We start from the raw sequence: 21,963 nt of genomic DNA on the forward strand, positions 1-21,963 counted from the left end.
TGAATGTGTTTGCCTTTTAACTGTTTTCCCAAAAAAAAATTTTTTTAAATGTTGTGTCTAATATTTACCAAGTGCCTTTTCCAAAACCCCACCTTTCTGATTACTTGCTTTTTCCAAATTCTCTCTGCACTGTAACCCTGTGAGGGAGTGTTATATTCTTTACTTCCCAAACGAGGAACTGGAGCCTTAGCCAGATAAGGGGCTTGAACTGAAGTGATGGGTTTAGAGCCAGAACCTCAATTGCCTCTAGGAATGTTGTAAGGAATTGCAAGAGCTGACCAAAAGAAAAATACCCAGCAGACTCAGAATAAGCCAAACTCCACAGGGAATAGAGCAAGGAATTTCCATGGCTTCTACAAACCCTGCTTAAAATGTTCCTCTTTGGGGCCGGGATCATAGTACAGCAGGTAGAGTATTTGCCTTGTATGCAGCTGAAACCAGGGTTTTATCCCCAGCATTCCATACAGTCCCCCAAGCATCACCAGGAGTGATCCCTGAGCACATGGCCAAAAGTAACCCAGAGCATTGCCAGGTGTGGCCCAAAATAAATAAATAAATAAATTTTAAAATAAAATGTTCCTCTTTGAACAAGGCTGGGGATGTGGGAGTTTGACTAGTGCCAGGCAAGCAAGCTGTGTGTCACCAGAACGATCTGAAAATTACCTGGGAAAGCACCACAGAGACTATGGCCCCAGAGACAGACTGGGATGAGTCTAAGTCCCATCCCAGGAAGGAGGTTCTCCAGGTAGAGCTGCCAGCAGTGGGTGTGGCCTCCATCCCTATGCGGAGGCTGGGCTTCCTTCCATCCAAGAGCCCACAGCTGGGATCCTCACCCTGGGAAGAAATCAACGTTGGCTCTGGCTTTCTAAGCCCCTTTCATCTTTCAAACACTGATCCAGGCATGTTCTTTTCATGGCTTCTAAGCCTCACAGTCACCACTGAGGATATATATATATACATTTGAAATGGGCACATATATATATATGTGTCTATATATATATATATATATGGTCTGTGCCGTATATGTACCCATTTCACAGATGGCACAGACCAAGGCTCAGAAGAGAAATGAGCTGCTCAAGATCAGGACCAGCAAGTGTGAGACAGAACTAGACCTTTCATTCCATCCAGCACCACTCAAAAAGTGAAATCAGTTTTTTTTTTTTTTTTGTGAAATCAGTTTTTTTCCCAGGCTTTAATTTTGTTTGGGGGCTATACCTGGCAGTGCTCATGGTTTGCTCCTCACTTTGTGCTCAGAAATCACTCCTGGTGGGCTCGAGGAACCATATGGAATGCCACGTATAATGCTCTACCTGCTATATTATCAGTCCAGCTCATTCCCAGTTTCTGACCATGGGGCCTTGAGGATAAGTTTCCCGAGTCTTTCCAAGTTCTCACTAAAGTTGGAAGTATATCTCTGGGGTAAGAGCCAGACCCAGGGAAACTGGGGCAGGGGGAGTGACAGGCAGAAAGATCAATACAGAATTTAAAGCCTTGCACAAGGCTGAACCTAACCCAATCCCACACACTACATCTGGTCCCCTGAGCTTTATCATAAGTGACCTCTGAGCACCAGCAGGTGTGACTGAGCCCCTGACCCCCGCTCCCATAAATAAAAAAAGCCAACCCATGTCCAGGAGCTCCCACTTTCTACACAAAAACCAAAGGTTCCAGCAGTGAGTACAGGAGAGTCACAGAGACCCCAGTTCCATCAGGTAGAGGTGAGTATCTGAGACACAAGCTTGGCCCTAGGAATGATCCAGTCAGCTAGAGTCCTTGCCAGGCCGTGATCCAGCTGGGGCACCGCCCAAGCTGAAGAGTGGACAGCCTGTCCCGGGGCTGTGGTCGGAGCTGGCATACACATGGTTCCAAACAGGAGGCAAGAGAACAGAGTTCTAGTTCTGTTTTTGCCAGGCATTTGCCCAGTGTGACCTTTGGTGCGTCACAAATTCTGTCCTTTGTCCCTGGACAGAACAGGGCTGCAGGTGAGAGGACTTAATGGGAAGCTGCTATGTGGCCAGCTGAGAAGTTAGGGGTGCCCATCCTTAAATGGTCCAAGGAGGTGGAGGAGCTGGGCGTGCCCATCCTGAGATGGTGCAGGAAGCTGAATGACAGCTGAGAGCCTGGGAGAAGCACTGGGATCTCGCTCAGGGAAAACCAGACTCAAGTATAAAATAGGAAGTTGGGGCCCAGGAACCCTCTTGGATGTCCTGCTCCTCTGCTACCTAGATTTGAGTTGGGGGATTTTGTTTTTTTCTGTAGAGGTCACAGCTGGCAGTGCTGGGGACTTGAGATTATTCCTAGAAGAATTTTGTTTGTTTGAGGGCCATACCAACAGTGCTAAAGGCTTACTCCTGGCTCTGTGCTCATCGATCAGTTCTGGTGGGGCTTGCAGGCTCTCCAGCACCCTCACTCCTAAAGTAGGCCCTTGGTGCTCAAGGGCCACCGGGATGAACCTTGCAGTGCTCAGGAAGCCAAATGGTGCCGGGGATCAAACCCAGGGCTTCACATATACCAGGCATGTGTTCCTCACCTTGCTTGGGCTCTTTTTTTTTTTTTTTTGCTTTTTGGGTCACACCCAACTATGCTCAGGGATTATTCCTGGCTCTGCACTCAGGAATTACTCCTGGCGGTGCTTGGGGGACCATATGGGATGCCGGGGATCGAACCCAGGTCGGCCACGTGCAAGGCAAACGCCCTACCCGCTGTGCTATCGCTCCGGCCCCTGCTTGGGCTCTTGATCCAAGAAAGTGCTGAAATCTCTTGGGTATTTCGTTGATTATTTGCTTGGTGGTGTGTGTGTGGGGGGGGGGGTACTCCCTAGCGGTGCTGGTAGCTACCAGGGCTACACCCAATGGTGCTTGGGAGACCATGAGGTGCCAGAGACCCAACTTGGGGCTCTGTGCATGCCAGGCATGCACTCCAGCACTTTGAGGTCTCTCTCTGGCCCCAGTCCTGAAACTGTTTTTCAAGTTCCCTCCTCTCTAAAGAGGGTCTAGGGGCGGCTGGAGCGATAGCACAGCAGGGAGGGCATTTGCCTTGCACACGGCTGACCCGGGTTTGATTCCCAGCATCCCATATGATCCCCTGAGCACCGCCAGGAATAACCCTTTGCATTACTGAGTGTGACCCCCCCCCTCCAAAAAAATGGGGCCTGAAGAATGATTCTGTACAGGGCTATGGTGGGAATCAAACCGGAATGTTTATATCAAATGTCTGCTCCCGTGCTGGCTCACAAAAATGTGCGTTTTCTTCGTGCACGCATATGTTTGCTTTCAGCTTCCCTTCATTTTGTTCTGGCTTTGTTCGCAAATTAAAAAAAAAAATTAAGCACACAGAAAAAATAATTCCCGGGGCCAGGAAGGGGCCAGGGGGGGAGGTTGAGTTCAACTACAGTCCCAGTTCTGCCCCTGATTGGCCTCAGGGACCCAGGAAGTGTCAACCCCACACCCCCACACCTCAGCTCTTAGTTCCTCATCAGTCACAAGAGTTCTACCTGGGACTTTCTCCAGAGACTCTTGATCTGGGAAGCCCCACCAAGAAGAGGACCCTCCAGGTTGAACTGAGGAATGGGGAGCAGGCAGGCACCAGTGGAATGAGACAGGGATGTGGGGGAGGGTCCCCAGGCAGGAGAGGGGTTGGCGATCACTGTGCACTGGCCTGGAAAGGGAGCAGCCCCCACTCGGCAAAGGAAACCCCCTGCCGCCTCTTTCCCATAGCCTGCCCGGTTAATACCCAAACAAAACACTTGCTCCCGGGCGGCCCACAGGACTGGCAGATGCCCTGGCATCCTGCCTGTCCTCCCTGGGCACCCGCCCTTCCCCTGTCTGCAGCACGTCCCCAGGCCCCTTTCCTGCAGCCCAGCTTGCCAACCCCACCCTCCACCAAAAGGAGCTCCCCAATGTCAGTGTTCCCCCTCTTCTTTTGAAATATGTGTGGCCCTTTCCGTGGACGCCTGTTCCCAGGCCAGCCATGGCCCCGGGATGTGGCTGGTTTCTCCCCAGGCGGTGCAGAGCGCGTGGCATCAGGAGGCGGCGGGGAGCCGCTGTGAGTCGCTAGGGGAGGGAATTCCCTGGCTCAGGAAACTCTTCCAGCAGAGGGGAGCAGGTGGTATGTCTCCCCAATGAGACAGATGCCGCCAACGCTGGAGGCCGAGCCAATCCTGGGATAAAGACACACCAAATCCACCACCCCCGCCTTCTCTCTGATGTTTGTCTACGCTGGGCACAGGAATAATAACAGCTCGCACTTTATAATAGTTACTATGTGTCAGCATGTCACATAAATAAGTTAATTCTCACAACAACTTTGAAGTCAATACTATTATTAGCCCTATTTCCCCCTAAGGTCACACAGTCAGTAAGTGGCAAACAGATTTGTACCCTATTAATGGGGTTCCCAGATCTTGCTGTTAGGTGCTATGCCAATCTGCCATTGGGCGACAGATACCCCATAAAACCCAGCCTCAGTCTTGGGATCTTGCAGCCTACTTGCCCTGGCAGCCTGGAATCCAAGCCTTTTCCCAGTCTTGCCTGAGACTAGATTTGCCAGAGGTACTTGCTTAAAGGGCTGTGCCTTCAGCCCCTCCTCTGACAGTCACTGAGTTGGATGTGAGAAGAGAGGCAGTGAGAGACTTGGAAAATGCTCAAAAAAAAAAAAAAGAGTGGGGGCCTGGAGCAATAGCACAGTGGGTAGGGTGTTTCCCTTGCACACGGCCAACCCGGGTTCAATTCCCAGGATCCCATATGGTCCCCGGAGCACTGCCAGGAGTTATTCCTGAGTGCGTTAGCCAGGAGTAACCACTGTGCATTTTCAGGTGTGACCCAAAAAGGAAAAAAAAAACATGAGTTGGTTTGATAGGGTTTGGATTTGGGGACACACTGGGTGATGTGTGTATGGGGGCTGGGGTGGGGGTGGAGGGGTGAGTCAAGGCGAGGGACAGTCATTCCCAGAGGTGCTGAGGAACCTCTTGGTGCCAGAGATACACTGGGACTCCTACATGCAATGCCTGGGCTCAAATGCTTGCTCACATTTGTTAGTGGGTGAATGCCCCCTGCCTTCTCTGAGCCTCTGCTCACCTCAAGATTGGGACCAAGCTCCCCACCCTTCCCCACCTCCAAGCGTGGCTGTCTGCTACGCTGGTGTGTATCAGCACCAGTTTTGCTAGGGTGTGCGGAATTGTTTACGAGCACATGGTGTGGGCTCTAATAATAGCTGTAATAATAATAGCTGACATTTCTTGCATGCTTATGGGATACCAGCCATGGCTCTCAGGACTCTGTTAACCCACTGTGCCTCACAACAGTCAGTGCTCTGGATTTTATTTTGTTTGTTTGGGGGCCACACCTGGCAGTGTTTAGGGATCACTCCTGACAGTACTCAGAGAACTATACATGGTGCCAGGGATTGAATCGGATTGATCATATGCAACACAATGGGGTTCAATCCCTTGTACAATCTCTCTGGCCCCAATTACCCGGATTTTTAAAGATAAGAAAACTGAGCTTTAGACAGGCTAGGTGACTTTCACTTAGATCATACAATGAGGGAGCAGATGTGAAGCCAGATGTTCTCTCTTTTTTCTTTTTCTTTGTTTTTTTTTTCTCTTTTGTCTTTTTCACACCCAGAAATTTCTCAGGGTTACCCTGGCTCTGCACTCAGGAATTACTCCTGGCAGTGCCCAGGGGACCACATGGGATGCAGGGATCGAACCTGAGTCAGCTACATACAAGGCCAATGCCCTACCCTCTGTACTATCTATCTCTCCAGCCTCATGAAGCCAGATATAATATCCCAGCATGTAGAAGTAACTACTCTTTCAGTGACTAGAATTATTCAGCTGTTGTTTCATATTAATAAATTCCAAAGCATCATGGTAACTCCACATCAAGAAATTGGCTTTTGTCTAAAAGAGGGGACCCTGCTGGAGAGATAGCACAGCGGGTAGGGCGTTTGCCTTGCACGTGGCCAACCCGGGTTCGATTCCCAACATCCCATACGGTTCCCTGAGCACTGCCAGGAGTAACAACTGAGTGCAAAGCCAGGAGTAACCCCTGTGCATCGCCAGGTATGACCCAAAAAGAAAAAAAAAGAAAAGAGGAGACCCTTGGGTCCAGGGAGATAGTTCAGCTGGTAGATCACATATCCGGCATGTGTGAGGTCCAAGTTGGGCCCTAGGACCATCAGGCCTCCATCTTACATCCTCAGACCTGAGTCCAGAAACCTCTGGCTAACACAGCCAGACTGAGCACCACTGGAATGGCCTTGAGCCCTGAGCACTCCTGTGAAGAAAGCAAGTAAAGCAATAAAATAAGGGAGGAATCTCCACAAGGCTTCCCAGGAAGAGGTCTTGATGTCAGGGAGGTAGAAACTCACAGGTGAGCATAAAGCAAGCACAAAAGCCATGGGCCAAATGGCCCGTAGTAGTTCAGGAGTAATCCGAACCACACGCCTGTGGAAATGGGTCCCCTTGGGCAGCCTGCAGCCCCAGATGTTTGTTCTGAATATTAAAAGGGAGCCGGAGAGATGGTTTAGGGGTGAAGGCGCTTCACATGCCGACCTACCCTTTTCCATCCTGGCACCGCATATGATCCACCAAGCCCTGCCAGGAGCGGCCCCTGTGCACAGAACCAGGAGTAAGCTCTGAGCACCACAGACGCGGCTCCAAACCAAACTGAAAATAAATGGATAAATAAATAAAAACATTTCAAAAAGTGAAACTGCTAACTCCTTCCTGGTGTTTTTCATACTCTGGTGTTTCCCATCTTGCCCGCTCGCTCAGGGTCCCTGGGCGGAGATTTTGTGCATCACTGAGTCCCCGGCACCTAGGAGAAGTCACAGTGCCCTGCGGGCTTGAATGAATGGGTCTAAGGCCCAATGGTCAAGGCTCACCAGTAATGGAACATTAAGGGTGGGGAGCCAGGTCACAGGAGGAAATCCCGGCGGGAGCGGCAGGTGGGAGAAGCGGAGTATCCCCCCATGGCCTCACAGACATGTGGGTTCGTAGCCTCACTGCTCCTCCTCCCAGAGGCTGCCCAGACTGTCTGGACCTAAAGGGGAGAATGGGAGGTCTCTAGGGCTAAGGCCTGGGACTATTCCCCACAGACCGCCCAAGCCTCCCTCCCTGAAATAGAGTCCTCGTCTTGGGGTCTTAGTGAAGAGCAAGGGTCTAGGTTTTCTTTGGGGAGGTGGAGGAGGGAGAGGTTTAGGTCATACCCAGTTGTGCTCAGGGCTTATGATTTCCTCCTGGCTCTGTACTCAGGGTTTGAGTGGGGATCAGGGACCATGGTGGGGATCAGGGACCATGTGTGGTGCCAGGGATCGAACCCAGGTCAACTTTGGGCAAGGCAAGTGCCTTACCCTCTGTTCTATCTCTCTGATGCCTCAGGTCAAGTTCTAAGAAATGCAGGTGGTTTGACTGTCTGAGCGGGGGCCCTGTTGCCACGCACTGTGTGCCCTTTGCTTCCTAATCTGCAGGCTTCGAATGCCTCCAACAGCGTCTCAGCCCCAGGCCACTCTGGGCCTCAGTCATGTGTGTGGACAAGGTTACCCCAGGGGTCCTGTGGCCTGTGATGATGTCTGTAATCATCAAGATCAGATAGTGCCTTCAAGATGGTAAGAGAGCCAATGCAAATGTGAAGCTTGGTGGGGAAGAGTAGGGGATGGAGAGACAGAGCAAGAGAGAGAATATACAGCAGGGAAGGTGCTTGTCTTGCAAGCAGCTGACCCCTGTCATCCCTGTCACCATATATCCCCCGAGTGCACCAGGAGTGCAGAACCAGGAGTGAGTCCCAAGCACCCTGGGTAACCCTAAAGACCAAACCCAAAACCAAACAGAGAAATAGAAGTGGCACTTGGAGCAGCCAGATAAACCTCTCACTCTGCATGGATAACTGAGCAATCATTGGGTGAAACCCATTGGAAGCCTCCAGATAGTCCACACAGCAAATTTTCAGGTGCTATGGAGATGTGAGTCTGCATGTGCACCCCTTGCAAGGATCCCCTGTGCCGTTGTGTGCCCCTGGAGACTGCATCCCCCGTGCCCCCTAGCCTGCTAGCCTGTTTGGCTTTGGGCAAGGAACAACAGGAAACTTGAGGATGAGAGAAAGGGGAGGTGAGATGACTTCTCCCCCTGCCCCTTCCTGCCTCTGTCCCTGTCCCTCCCCATCCCTGAGCCCCTTCTTGCCAGGTAACAGGATCCCTACTGGCCTGGCTCAGGCCCCTCCACCAGAATAGGCTGCCTTGTCATGGTCATGTCAAGGCTTTGCCCAGGACCGAGCCAAACCTGCCTGGCCCAAGACCAGCCTCCACAGTCCCTGCTCTAGGCAGACGTGCACAGGGGGCCTTCTCTAGAGGGACCCAAGGTCCAATTCTGACATCAGCGCTCAGGAAAATAATAAATAAAGGCTCATGGGCAGAATAGAAGGACATGACCACCTGCAGCAAGTGACAGAGACCAAAGTGATGAGGCAAGACCACAGGACAAGACAGGCATCCGGGCAGAGCACCAGCATGGAGGGCAGGGCCTGGGTGCCAGCCATGTGGAGGAGAGGGAAGCTTTGCTTCTTTCACGGGAGAATTGAGCAGAAGGGGATCCCCGAGAGCAAGATCTGGGGCTGGGTGGGCACTCAGGGAATGGGGCAGCCAGAGTCCAAACCTTGGCTGGCCCCAAGCGGGGCTCCTGCATCCTCTCATAGGCAAGCCCCCCTCATGTGCTATGTTACAGTCACCCAATCTTTCACTTCCCTCACTCACTAACCACACCTGTCGGGCCACAGCTGTAGTCCAGTTTCAGTTCTCGTTTCCTCTAAGCTCTGGCAGTGCCTGAAAGGTTTCACATTCTTCACAGGGGTTGGGCGTGATGCTAAGCTATGTACCCCGAGTCCTCCATCACTGCCGCCTTCCGTCCAGCCTCCCCCAGGATCCTGGTCCCACTCACCCTCGCCTTCCCAGCAGCTAGATGACTGGCCGGCCAGCCTTCCTTTTCGATCGGCTATTTTGACCAAACACAGAACTAAATAGCTCAAGATCTTCCTACGGTTCCTTCTCCCTCCACTGCCCAACCTAGAAAAAAGGCTCAAGCTTCTCCAGGTGGCATCATGCCTGCCCCCTCCATGAGCCCAGCTCAGCCCCCACCTCATCTCTCCGTCTCACCACCCAGGTATCTTTTGTTCTTAGTACCACATTGCCAGCAACTCAGCTGCTTTTTTTGGGGGGTTGGGGGGTCACACCCGGTGATCCACTGGGGTTACTCCTGGCTCTGCACTCAGGAATTACTCCTGGCGGTGCTCGGGGGACCATATGGGATGCCGGAGATCGAACCCAGGTCAGCTGCGTGCAAGGCGCTACCTGCTATACTATCGCTCTGGCCCCTCAGCTGCTTTTTAATTTCTTTCTGTTTGGTTTAGCCTCGGCTTACCCCCTGTGCTCTCTCTCTCTGGCCCCATGTTACCTCCTCTTAGTCAAGTCACCCATCCGCGTTGGCTATTCTCCCCACCTGTGCCTCCAGCCTTCCCCACTGGGCTGGGTCTGACTAACTCCTCCTGTTCCCCCTCAAATCCCAGTTAAATCTCCTCCCTCAAGGCTTTGGAGCTACCTCCAGTGGTGGAGCACATTTCTAGTGCCTGCCTAGCAGGCCCCAAGTTCAATCTCCAGCGCTAGGCTGCCCCACCCCTTCCCTGCCCCGGCGCTGTAGGGTGTGGCCATAGTGGACCCCAGGCACCCCAGGGTCTGATTCTGCTCAGTCAGGTGGTCCCTCCCCAGCCCTTCTCTCCAGCACCTCTGGGAATGACCCCTGTGAAAAATAACCAACATCTGACCACTGCTCCACACACAGGCTCTAAGTCTCATCCACAGCACAGCAAGTCCCCTAAGTACCACCAGGTGTGACCCCAAAACAAGGGGGAAAAAGAGAGGTAGAAACCAACTTCCTCCCTCCTTGCCCCCAGTCAGAACTAATCCTCCTATAGCACAGCGGGTAGGGCGTTCGCCTTATAAACGGCCAACATGGCCGACCCGAGTTCGATTCCTCCGCCCCTCTCGGAGAGCCCGGCAAGCTACCGAGAGTATTCGATATGCCAGACACAGTAACAACAAAGTCTCCAATGGAGACGTTACTGGGCCCGCTCGAGCAAATCGACGATCAACGGGAGGGCCTTTACCTTTACCTATCTGTTGCGCCCACTGGACTGTTTAGTTCTCTAAGTCTCCTTCCTTTCTGGCCTCAGAGGTTCTGCTTTAAGACTGTGGCCTTCAGGAAGATTGCTCCACGGTTGGAAGCCTGCCTCGTGAGCTGGGGGAGAAGGCAGCTGCGATAGAGAAAGGATCACTAAGTCAACGATGGCTGGAGGGATCCCTCGGAATGGGAGATGTGTGCTGAAAGTAGATAAAGGACCAAACACGATGGCCTCTCAGTATCTGTATTGCAAACCATAATGCCCATAGGTAGAGAGAGAGAGAGTAAGAGGGCATTTGTCTGCCATAGAGGCAGGGGGAGGGGGGAACCGGGAGGAGGCATACTGGGGACATTGGCTGTGGATGAGTGTTTGATCATTGTATGACTGAAACTCAAACATGAAAGCTTTGTAAGTATAGCTCACGGTGATTCAATTAAAAAAAAAAAAGACTGGCCTCGGGCCAGTTTGGGCGCCCTCTCTGGAGTACTGCCTGAACCTACACTGCGTTAGGTACAATCTGGGCATTTCTAAGCACCTATGTGTGAGTATGTGAACAATGATTCCATCCCCTGATTCTAGAAGTTCCACCACGACCTGAGATCCCGGTCGGTAGGGCAACAGGCCAGCCTCCTGCAGAGACTAAATGGTGTATGACCTCAGTGCCAGCTAATCTAGAAATCTTTCTGTTTTTTTTTTTTAAAGGGGGTGGGGGCATGTCAAGCAGTGCTGAGAGCTTACTCCTGGCTCCTGGCTCTATAGTCAGCCACCCCTGCCAGCTGTATTGGGGGGCCATATAAGGTGACAGGACCTTCCTATTGCCAGGTCAAAGCCTTAACCCTTGGACTATCTCTCCAGCCCCACGAAAATTCTCATGGAGTTTGAACTGGCGGGGGTGGGGGGCGAGGGGGTTGTGACACAAAGGCACAAAGCAAGTGCCTTACCTGCTGTGGTATCTAGAATCAGGGGTCCCAACTGAACCCAAACACCATTGCTTGCGAGTGGGAAAAGTGACTCTGAGCTGTGGTCCTCTTGAATTTGGCTCAGGAGCTGAGGGCAAAGGGCAAGCCTCACCTGTGACTGTCCCCCTGCTGTCAGGGTGGAAGCAGCCGGCTGCCCGACACTTCTACTTCCCTTGGGCTGCTAAGCGCAGAGAGCAACCGTCAGATCTCGCAGAGAGCAACCGTCAGATCTCCACACTTGTTTATCTCGCAGCCAGGCTTCCTTTTCAGCCCTGGGTCTGCAGTGAACGCAATGGGGGCAACAACCTCTTAATCATTGCCAGCTCCTGGGAGTGGCCCAGCCCCCAGATAGAAGAGGTGGTGGGATCCTTCTGGGAATGGGTCTCTCGGCCCTGCAGCCTCTGTGACAGCCAAATCTGATTGCCCAAAGCCTGGAGGCGGAGGTCTTGACCTTGATAAGGCTTGGCCTGTTTGCTAAGGAGGCAGGTGGGGAGGGGGAAGGGAACAGGGAACCTCAGGCCATTGGTGGCAGGACTGACGACTGACGGTGGGGTGGGGGGGAGGGGGTTGGAGTCAGAACATCGAATGCCTGAAACTCTATTTATCATCTGCCTTGTAAATCACGGTGCTTAAAGAGAGGGAGGGGATGGGGGTGAGATAGCCCAGCAGGTAAGGCACTTGCTGTGTGCCTTTATGTCACCCGCCCCAGTTCGAACCCCAGCACTGCATACCCCCCCACGCAGCCCCACCAAAAGTGATCCCCAAGCACAGAGGCAGGAGTAAGCCCTGAGCGCTGCCAGGTATGGCCCCAACCCCCTGCCCAGCAAAAATTGAAAATATTGAATTAGCTACACCATGAATAAGCTGATGTAAATAAAAGTCTCTCAAAAGAAAACAAGAAAAGAAAAGACGTAAGCTCCATGGTGAGGGCAGGAAAGACTCCACGTGAGGTCACTTTTGTGGACCCCGATGGAGTCTGCTCAACTACCCAGGGGCAGCCTACGCACGCACCGGGGGCTTCCACGCCAGAAAGCGGGTGTGAGGCATTGACGCGCAGGGCGGTGGGAGGGAGCCACGTGACCTGGCCCCGCAGAGCTCGGACGTGCCCATGTGATCCTGTCTTGAGTTTCTGTTTCGTCCCTCCGTCAGGTGCCACCCTTTGCTGCTGTGGGCAGCTACCTGCCCCCCACCCCGCCCCGCTCTTGCAGCTTCTTGCCCCTGACCAGGCTGCGGTTCACAAACTGTTCCCACCCCCAACGGCCAGAACGAACACGTCCAACGCAACACACTGCATACAGGAGCTCGTTCCAGAGTGGGGACATCCTGGGGAGCGCCGGGGCCTTGCGGGGCTCGTGTCTGGTTTCACTGATCTTCTTCCAAGTCCTGTGCAAAGAGCTGGCTGGGGCCCAGAGAGATGGTGCCGGGGGTTAAGGCACTGGCTGACTTGGGTTCAGTCCCTGGGCACCGCACAGGCTCTCTTGAGCACCAGCAGTGATCCTTGGGCATAGGGCCAGCTATAAGCCCTGAGCACTTCTGGGTGTGACGCTCCCGCCCCACCCCCCCCAAAAAGAGAGGAGACTAAGAGAGTATATTTTCCTTGCTTTTAATCCATTTCCCCAGCTCCCACTGAACCCACCCGTGTCACGGGGCCTTTGCAGTCACTGCTTCTGTCATGGCTAAGAGAGGCAGTAAGAGTCAGGCTGCTCAACCCCCACAATGAACTCAAAAATCATCAGCATTATTATTATTTTTTAATGTTTTGTTTTAGTCCATACTCAGTGATGCTCAGGGGTTACTCCTGGACCTGTGCTCAGGAATTACTCCTGAAGGCTTGGGGAACCATATGGGATGCTGAGGGTTGAACCCAGGTAGATTGCAAGTAAGGCAAATATCTACCCACTATACTATTGCTCCGGCCCCTTAGAAATCATTTCTTCCATCTCCATGGTCCACGGTCCACGGTCCTCCCGTTGTTCATTTGCTCGAGCGGGCCCAGTAACGTCTCCATTGTGAGACGTCTTGTTACTGTGTTTGGCATATCGAATACGTCACGGGGAGCTTGCCAGGCTCTGCCGTGCGGGCGAGATACTCTCGGTAGCTTGCCAGGCTCTCCGAGAGGGGCGAAGGAATCGAACTCGGGTCAGCCATGTTGGCTGCATGCAAGGCAAACGCCCTACCGCTGTGCTATTCTTCCATTTCATCTTTCTCTATTTCTCAGCCTTGTCTCATCTCCTGCTCCATGCTCTTCTTTTTCTTTTCTTTTTAAATTTTTTTTTGGGGGGGGGGGTTTAGGCCACATCCAGCAGTGCTCAGGGCTTACTCCTAGGTCTGCACTCAGGAATTAATTACTCCTGGCAGTGCTCGGGGGACATATGGGATGCCAGGATCCATTTGGATCGGCTGAGTGCAAGGCAAGCACCATGGCTCCTCCCAGGCCCCTTTTTGTGCAGAGGCCCAGCAGGGAAAGCCTCACCTAGCGGGGCGACAGAGCTGCACTGTAAAGAGATCCCATGGCATGGTGCAGCGTGCACCCCACAAACAGGGCCCAGAAGTCCCAGGGAAGGACCCTTTTCTAGGATGTGGCAGGAAGAAAGTAGCAGAGAAGGAAGGGGCCAAATCGTTTGCTACGGGCTCAAACACAGGGATACATTTTAAAGAAATGCCATTAGGCAATTGTGTGGTTGTCCAAACGTCTGGAATGGATTTCCACACGACACGTGGTATAAGTACTGCACACCTAGGGCTGCCACAGATCAGGGCTTCAGTCCAGAGTGGCAGATGAGACTGTACTCTTCTACCCTGAGCCTGGTTGTGGGGGGTGGAGAGGACGGGGGTGGGGGGCGCGGAGGCCCTGGCCTAGAGGGGCCCCAAACCTGGGAAGTGCTGCAGAGCACCTAAGGGTGTGAGGGGAAGGAGATAACTGAAGGGACCACAGACGCACCACAGCCCTTCTTGGAGGTCAGGAACGCTGTCCAGCCGAGGTCGTAACTTGGAATCCGGCTGTGGAGTGGCCTTTGGTTCTCTAACATTCCTGTAGGTGGATCTCATTATCTCCCTGCTGCCAGGCCATAAACTTAAGGCCCAGAGAAGGTCAATGCATCCACGGTCACCGGGTTAGGAAGTGAGGGCGGGGAGGGGCGTGTGCATCCCCAGACACAGAGCAGGTGAGTCAGCCATTGGCGCTGCAGGAAGAGCCTGGCCTGGGGCTGGGACCACAGGTGGGATGGTCTGAGGCCAGGGGGAGCCTGAGCCAAGATTCCGAAGAAGCCGGTGGAGCCATGAAGGCAGTCCCTGCCTGTCCTGTCCTCTGTCTGTCCATTTCCCCCACCCTCCCACAGTGGAACAAAGGAGGCAGGAATCCCCAGCCAGGCATAGGTGAATGCCTTCAGGACAGCAGAAGGGCTAGATTCTTGGATACCAAGTTATCTAGTGTCCCCCTCCCCGAGGTTCTGGAGCTCAAAGCTGGCCATGGTGACCTTGTGTGTCCTCACAAGTTGTCCTGGAGAAACTTTAGTTTATTTTTGTTTGTCTTGGGTCACACCCAGTGGATCTCAGGGCTAAGGCCTTGCTCTGTGCTCAGGGATCACTCCTGGCAGTGCTGGGGGTCCATGGGGGGATGCTGGGGATCTAACTCAGATTTGGACGCATGCAAGTCCTGTCCCCCTGACTAGGACTCATGATCAGCATGGGCGTCCGCTCCATCCCTGACTCCAGCCTGTATCTCCTGAGCCTCCAGGTGCTGGGGGACCCTGAAATGCTCCCCACCACTGCCATGCTAACAGCTGGAGTGGAGAAGTCAGCTGTCACTCACAGACCTGGCCTCAGGCACATGTGGGAAATGGAGGAATAGCAGGCATGTACAGCACAACTGGGAACGGGGTACAGAGGACAGTCGTGTCCCCAGTGTCCAGAGCCAGGCTGTGGAACTCAACAGTCCCCAACAAGGGACTGCAGTGTCCAGTCTCCTTGGGTTCTCAGATCCGGAGGTCCTGCCTCTCCCCTCCCTCTTGTCTCGCGAGTGTTGGGAAGTGGGGCTGGTGGTGGGAGGCAGAGGAAGTGGCCGGAGCTGCCTGGGCCACCCTTGGCTGCCCTAGATGGTGCCTAACCCATCACCAAGAGAGAAATCATAGACTCAGCACCCAGACATCTGGGAGGCATTGGGCAGCTAGGATATTTTTAGATGGTCAGCAGCAGACATGCCGGAATCCTGGGTGCTGCTGAGCCAAAGAGGCAGGAAGCCAACAGAGAGTGACCAGAAGAGGAGGCCCTGGCCTGGGGCTCACTTCCTCAGGGTCTTGGGCCGTCCCTTCCTCCGAGGCCCGTGAGCTGCACACTCAGCTTCTCCTGATGCACCAGCCTGGTCCACCGCCACCTGGGGGAGCTGGGGAGGAACTGGCCCCGGGAGGGTGGGGGGTGGGGTGGGGACTGGAGGTCTTCAACACTCACTCTGCATTGGCTGGGATACTTTCACAGTCCAGGTGAACCGCTGGGCCCTGGGGGGCGAGGATAAAAAGGAGGTGCCCCTGGAGGACTGAACTATGGACCCAGGTCACAGAGAGTAGCATCAGGAAGGAGCGACCTGGGGACTGGAAGGAAGGGACCTGCTCCAGGAGGGATGTCAGATCATGATCTTCTGTTTTGTTTTTGGGGGCCACAACCAGTGGTGTTCAGGACTTCTTTCTGGTTCTGCACTCAGGAATCACTCCTGGTCAACTCAAGGAACCATAAGGGGATCAAACCCAGGCCGGCTGTATGCAAGGAAAGCTCCCTACCTGCTGTGGAACTCAACAGTCCAGTCCCAGAACGATGGTTTTCTTTTTCTTTCCTCTCTCTCTCTCTCTCTCTCTCTCTCTCTCTCTCTCTCTCTGTTGCTTTTTTGGGTCACACCTGGCAATGCTCAGGGGTTACTCCTGGCTCTGCACTCAGGAATCACTCCTGGTAAGCTCAGGGGATCCTATATGATGCCCAGAATCAAATCTGGGCGGGTGCAAGGAAAGTGTCTTACTTGCTGTGCTATGGCTGTGGCCCCAACCTCAAGCTTTCAATGTTGCACTTTTCCTGCTTGGCGGCTCTGGTTAAGTGCATCTCTCCCTCCCAGAGCAGCTGGGGAGAGAAAGCAGGCTCTTGGCTGGGGCTAGCTCTCTCCATTCATGCTCACCTACTTACTTCCCTCCCTGGGGTCTAAGTCTAGGTTTCTTCCTTTGAAAACAGAGAAGTTTGCACTTAACCCGCCTCTTAACCCTGTAAGCTCTCATAGGAGCCCACCTCCTCACTGCATCGCCATCATCCCGCTCCCACCCCTGAGACCTCACTGCACCCCACCAGGCAGGGAAGTAGGGACAGGAGCAGAGAGTGGAGGATGGCTGAGGAGAAGGGTCAGAGGTCATAGGAGAGCTCATGAAGGGGGACGAAGGTTTTTCAGTCAGCCAGGAGGCCAACAGAGACTGTCCACCCAGAAGACTGGAAGCTCGTCCTGGCTGGAGGATTCCCACACTCCGGGGTCTAAGGAAATCAGGGATGCGCAGCTGTGTGGGATTCTCTGGGGCTCTCAGTGGTCCAATCTCTATCCCATCTCTTCTCTCATGTCCCTCATCCCCCAGTTCCAGAGGCCTAGAACTACCATGCCCTATCATACACACACACACACACACACACACATACACACACACATTCACAAACACTCCCACATAGTCACTCACATAGTTACGCATGCTCACACATACAGTCACATACTCTCACACACACTATGCTCATTTACACACATTCCCCATATTCTACATGGGCTGGAGCGATAGCACAGCAGTAGGGCGTTTGCCTTGTGTGCAGCAGGCCCGGCCGAGCCGGGTTTGATTCCTCCGCCCTTCTCGGAGATCTCGGCAAGCTACTAAGAGTATCTCGCCCGCACGGCAAAGCCTGGCAAGCTACCTGTGAAGTATTCGATATGCAAAACACAGTAACAACAAGTCTCACAATGGAGATGTTACTGGGCCCGCGCGAGCAAATCGATGAACAATGGGAGGATAGGACATATTCTACATGATCATACATTCACTTTCTCTCATAAAATCACACACACTCACATATTCATACACTCACATATCTCACACATAATCACACACACACACACACACACACACACACACACACACACACACACACCTGGGATCAGTCTAGCTCCCTTGGACTGCCAGGATCTCAAACTTGAAGTCCTCTCTGTCAGGAACCTTTCAGGTTTTCCATCTGTCAGGGTCGGGGTCCCCAACAGTCTGAGTTCGCCCCTGTTGCTGCAGCTGCCCACCATTCTCCGGCCCTCTCCCCCTTAAGGCTGCCTGTGTCCATTCAGACTCTCAGAGATGACATTTGGTTGTGGCAGAGAACTTTCTAACTGAGCTCGAGTTTCTACAATCACTCTGTGCGGGCCTTTTTCCTAGAACTGCCCTAATGTCAACTTGCTGTTTGCCCTGGGATTGGGGAGGGTTCTGTAAGCAGCCCCAGTCTGCAGGGGGTGGGAAGGTTGGCCAGGGTGCAGGGGTGGCCAGCCAGCTGGGGCAGACGGGGTCTGTGCCACAGGACCCTCCAGCACGTTAGCTCCCGTGTCCATGTTCCCAGACCCTTGGACAGGCTCTGTCTGCACTCAGTGTTTGGATGCACTTGTAGGCACCGTCCCCTTCAGGTCCATTCATTTGCCTTTTCTTGTCACCCTGTACCCAAGGGGCTCTCTTGGGGACTCAAGCTAGTGAGTGAGGGGAGGTGATGTCAGGTTGAATGAAGGGGAAGGTCCAAGGTGGGTAAGAAAATGCTTGGGGACTGGTGGCTGTCCCCGCCCCCAGTGGAGGTGATTGTCTCTTCATCCAGTATACTGTGGGGCCATCCTAGCTCTCAGTGACTTGATCTCCATGTTAGCCCAGCTTCAGAGTTCAGAAGTCACAGGTCATCAACTGCCAGATAAAGAGTGTGTCTATCCCCCAAAGGAGTTTGTTCTCGGCACCTCCCCCAGGGATGAGGCCTGTTGGGACAGTGAGTTGGGGTCATGGGTGACATAGAGCAGGCCACACCCTGTCTCCAGGTCTCCAAAGCTATCAGATGTCCAAGTGTAAGAAGTGGTTTCTGGGGCCAGAGCAGTAGTACAGCAGGGAGGGCATTTGCCTTGCACACGGCCAAACCGGGTTCTATCCCCTGCACCACATATGATCCCCTGAGCACCACCAGGAGTAAACCCTGAGTGCAGAGCCAGGAGTAACCCCTGAGCATCCCTGGGTCTTGCCCAGAAACTAAAAAAAAAATTTTTTTAAAGATGACCTCTGGGAACCCAGAGAGCAGGAGGACAAGATGCAGCGACAAGAAGATTCCAGCAGGGGATGAGCCCCAGGTGTCCTGTCACTCGCTCCATTGGTTTTGACCCCAAGAAAGCTGTCAAAGAAGGATCCACCTGGGTCCCTGCCACCCCCAACCCACCCCAAAAGCACAGCCATGGGCAGTTAAGCTGAGATGTGACTCCAAGTTTTGGCTCTAGGCAAATAAGCGTTCTTCCACGCATTCTGTGATTTATCATCTACAACCTGACTTACTATCATGAGTGCATGCGGGCCTCCACCTCTGTGGCATTAAGGACGTTCATAAGTTCTCTGACCATTGCTACTATCTCTTTCCAAAATTTTTTCACTCCCTGTCAACAGCATCTCTATATTCATTAACAGTAATAATGTGGGCTGGGACTTAGGAGTAAGGCTCAGTCTTTGCATGCAGCAAGCCTAGCTTCTACCTCTAGCAAAAAATGAAGAAATGAAAATTTACTAAAATAATCACTTCGCTTATCACTTAATCCCCGTTATTCATCGATTTACTCGAGCAGGTGCCAGTAACGTCTCCATTCATCCCGGTTGAGTGCTAGCGTAGCCCAATGGTATCTGTTCGTTCTAGGAACATGCAGAGCCTCAAACCGATCATTCAGGGTCTTGACGAAGAAGTCTGACCATCTTGTAGGTGGGCGTCTACGTGATCTTTTGATGTCCCGTGGAATCCAATCAGTAATGGCTCTAGTCCAGCGGTTGTCTATAAACCTCATTACGTGTCCAGCCCATCTGATTTTTGATGTCTTGGCAAATGAGACAGCGTCCCTGATTCTTGAGCGTTGACAAAGATCAGAACTCCGGATTCTATCTCTCATTTGAGTGAATCGTGATATTCCAAGCATAGCTCTTTCGATTCCTCTTTGAGAGACCCAAATAGCATTCTCATCCTGTTTTCGTAGGGTCCAGGTCTCTGAGGCATATGTTAATGCAGGAAGAACAGTGGAATCAAAGAGATGTGCTTGTAGCTGGAGGTTCTTTGTCCTTTTAGTTATTTCTTCAACGCTCTTGAAGGCATTCCAAGCCGCTCTCTTCCTCCTGTACAACTCAGGTGCCAGGTCATTCATCATGTTGATTTCTCGACCTAGGTATATATAACTGTTGCATTCGGAGATGGTGGTTCCGTTGAGAGCGAATGGAGCATCAGGAACAAGACTGTTTCTCATAAATATTGTCTTCGTAAGATTCAGCTGTAGTCCGATCTTTCCACATTCACGGTCAAAGTCGTTCAGCATCCGCTCTATTGAGGATTCACTACCAAGATCTCACCATTCTACAAAGAAGTAATCATCCATATCAAGAGAGGGGTTTGGCAGGGTGATACCATTTCACCAAAACTCTTCAGTGCCACCCTCGAGAACATCATGCGACGACTGGAATGGGAAGGAATGGGAGTGAAGATACATGGTCGGCAACTACACCACCTCCGCTTTGCTGATGACATCGTTCTAATAACACCAAACATCAGCCAAGCGGCACAAAATACTAAAATAATACATATGTAAATTTTTTTATTGAAATAATGTAGCTCTCCACCTCTCTACCCCAGCCCCTGACTTCCTGTCCTCTATTAGCCTATTCTAGGGTCTTTGTTTTGGTTTTGTTTTGTTTGGGGGTCACACCCAGAGCCGCTCAGGGGTTACTCTTGGCTCTGCACTCAGGGATCACTCCTGACAGTGCTTGGGGGACCATATGGGATGCCAGGGATCGAACTCAGGTAGGCTGCAGTAAGGCAAGTACCCTACCCCCTGCACTATCACTCCAGCTTAGCCTGTTCTAGATTCTCAGGAAGGTAGACGTGGCCAGTATTTGGCCCTGTTTGTCTGACTGCTTTTACTTTACATAATGTTTTCAAGCTTTGCCCATGTTGTTGCATGAATCATGACTTCCTGTTTGAGGCTAAATAATATTTTGTTGCATGGAGGAGGCACATGTTGCTTAACCATTCATCCGTGGAGGGACACTTGGGTTCTTTCCACGGCTGGCTGTTAGGAAGGCGATAGCTTTGGGGGTTGGTGGACAAGCTCTGTGCAGGTCTCTGCTCTCAGATGCTAGGGGCTGCATCTAGAAGAGGAATTGCTGAAGCCCTTGTTGGCGTCACTGTTGGAGGAACCATCAGAGTTTTTCTCAGCAGCTGTCCCTTTTATACTCCATCGGCAATGCACAGGCCTTCCCATCTCTCTCCATGCTTCCTAAACTCATTATTTTCCTTTCTGGTGTTTAAGAATCGCCCTTCAGTGCCTTTATAGTGTGATCTTGCTGTGGTTGAGCCTGAATTTGTTGAAAAACTGTGTCTGAATTGTCATGTTCCTCTTTCAGAGGAAAACTCCAGAGAGTCATGTGAAGTCTGGTGAGTTGCTGGCAGTGGCAAACAGAGAAAGGGACTGGCAGGATGTGTGTGTGGGTTGCGGGGTTGGGGGATGAGGAATTTGGGGGTCGTTTGTGAAGGCACTTTTGGGTCTGAGAATTAGCTCAGTGTTGACCGTGCTTTTTGCGCACGAAGCATTCAGTTTTTGTTTTGTCTTTCTTTTGGTTATTGTTTCTTTGGGGCCATACTTGATGATGCTCAAGGTTACCCCTGGCTCTGCCCTCAGGAATTACCCCTGGAGATTCTTAGGAACCATGTGGAAGGTTCCGGGGATAGGATCTGGGTAAGCTGCATGCAAGGAAATGCTCTATTCACTGTATTATTGTTCTGACCCCAAAATGCCCAGGTTTAATCCTGATAGTACATGGTCCCCCATGCAGAGCCAGGAGTAACCCCCGAGGACTGCCAAGTATGATCCCCCACAAACAAAAAAAAACAAACAAAACCCAATCGTGAGGCTAATTTCTCTTGCCTCCGCTTCCCTATCCTGCATGCCACAAGGTTCCTGATGTCTTTCTGAGGAACCTGGTGGCCTTGACTCATGACCACTGAGGTCACTTCCCTTCTTGGGAATTCAGTGGGTGAGGCTGGCTTCAAGAATGGCAGGAAGCATCTTACTCTTGCCTTCGGGGAGGACCTCGCTGGGCTACTTGGAGGAGGCCAGATTTCATTTTTGCAGTGCCTTGGTTATCAGATGCTAAGATGCCCCCCAAAACAAAGCAGAGTGGGGAGGCCTGAGCCTTGCTGCCCTCCCCGCTCCACAAGAGGCAGAGCAGGGAGGAGACAGCTCACAGCTAGGGACCAGGAAGCTTCCAGGAACTGAAAGAAGAAGATTAGGTCCCTTTCCTCGCGAGGTTGCAGACTCCTAAGGTAACAGTACAGTAGGAGTTCCTAGGGATCTCAGTTGATCTGGGAAGGGGACCTTGCATTGAGGCCTGACTCAACTTTGGACCTTTACTCCTACAAATAAAGAGATCAGGCCGAAAGGATAGAAAGGCTGGGACTTGTCAGCTTGGTTTGATTTGGGGGCCACCCCTGCAGGGCTCAGGGCTTACTCCTGACTCTGCACTTAGCAATCACTCCTGGCAGGCTCAGGGGACTGTATGGGGTGC

Source organism: Sorex fumeus, unplaced genomic scaffold, assembly GCF_029834395.1.
Source record: "Sorex fumeus unplaced genomic scaffold, SorFum_2.1 ptg000030l, whole genome shotgun sequence".
Taxonomy (NCBI): domain Eukaryota; kingdom Metazoa; phylum Chordata; class Mammalia; order Eulipotyphla; family Soricidae; genus Sorex; species Sorex fumeus.